Source organism: Ursus americanus, chromosome 11, assembly GCF_024610735.1.
Source record: "Ursus americanus isolate L20-20 chromosome 11, mUrsAme1.1.p, whole genome shotgun sequence".
Classification (NCBI taxonomy): Eukaryota; Metazoa; Chordata; class Mammalia; order Carnivora; family Ursidae; genus Ursus; species Ursus americanus.
This window is the reverse complement of record NC_142137.1, coordinates 32,529,848-32,531,550: the sequence shown is the minus strand read 5'-3', so window position 1 is coordinate 32,531,550 and position 1,703 is coordinate 32,529,848.

Here is a 1,703-nt window from a genome sequence, read left to right as displayed (position 1 = left end):
TGAGTTCTGTATTTCCTCTCATATCCATGTGTTAGAAACTGGTTTTGTATGATAGTCATATGTAATATTTATTGGGTCCTTATGTTAGGTATTCTTAGTATTTTCCATGTATTAATTAATGTAATCTTCAATTCTGTGAGACAAATTCTGTTAGTCCTGTAAGGAAGCTGAAGCTCTGCAAAGTTTGTAATTTGCCCAAGAAAATGATTGTGATCCAGGGTGCGAACCAAGGCTGCCTCACTTCCAAGCTCTTACATTTGAGTATTGGGCTTTCTTTTGTTATAAAACACATATAATGAAATCCCCTCCTCATCACTTAGAAATTACATTAATATTTAACAGGTATAGCTCTAAAAAGAGGGATTTGCTTTTGTTAAATATTTATACTCTTACCCCTACAACTGTGAATTAGAACCTTGTGTTTAACATGTCCTATAGGAAAGAAGCTTTCAGATTCATGTTGGATGTGTCAAGTAAGGTTGCAAGCAGGAATCCTACTTTGGCCAATTTGAGCAGAAGGGAATTCATTTAAAGATTATCAGAAGCTCAGAGAATACACAGGTGACTAGGAAACTGCTGGAACAAAGGCAATTCTAGAGGCTAGAAGGTGGTCTGATTTATAGTGGAACTATCAGGGTAGGAGCCCAAGTCAAATGTCTCTGCTCAAAATACAGATTCTACAAAGGGCACATCTGACAGAGACAGTTTCTCAAAAGGAAATCAGGGTAGATAAGGAAATGGATATTATACAACAGCAAAAAGCAACATGATGAAAAAAGGAAGAACATACTTGAATAAGGTTTTATAAATATTAGCTACTCCATCAAATAGTAGAAGCTGCACTCCAAGAATGAATAATATTGCCAACTGGAAAATTCTGGAAATCATCTTTCCTAATACTCTGTCCCTCAGACAGGTAACCAGATTTCTACTTTATCCTGTTTCGTGCCACTGTTACTTTCATCTAGATAATGTAATAATCTCCTAACTGGTCTCCCTGTCTTGATCTTGTGTTGATCTCTGTCAGTCAGTCTTCCACACATAAGCCAAATGTTTTGAAATACAGATGTGATTTTGTGATTCCTGGTTGAGTCTTCTTCATCACTCCATTGGATAAAGTCCACACATTCCACACAACCTGGGCTCTGCTTACCTCTCCAGGCTCATCCCTCACCACTCTCAAAGTTCTACTCCTTCAGCCTAAAGTCCTGTGCCAAAAAAAAACAGTTGATACTGCCTAGGACCCTTCTCCCCATAGTTTTCCACTTTCTTGGAAGTGCTTTCTGCAAGGCTCAAGTCTAGATTAAATGCACCTTCTAAGTGTTTGATAGCAGTGTTTTTCAAAGTGTAGATAGATCAGTGATCTGAGAACTGCCAGTCCATGACAAGATAATTACAGAAATTAGAATTGCTTTGATATTTTATCTGACAAAAATAATAGCACTGGATTAGAATTTTTATTTTTAAATTGGTACTTCATAGACTTTGAGAAACACTGTTCTATGGTACCCTGTGACATTTATATCACAATATCTGCTAAGTTGTAATCTGTTCTAATTTTCTACTCTTTTCATATTCCCCTCCTTGAATGGGAGTTCTAAGATTTCAGGAGCAATGTCTACTTTTTAACATTAGTCTCAGAATGCCTAGCACATAGAGGACTTAAAAATACTTTTTTAGTGAACAGAAATAATAACTAGTTT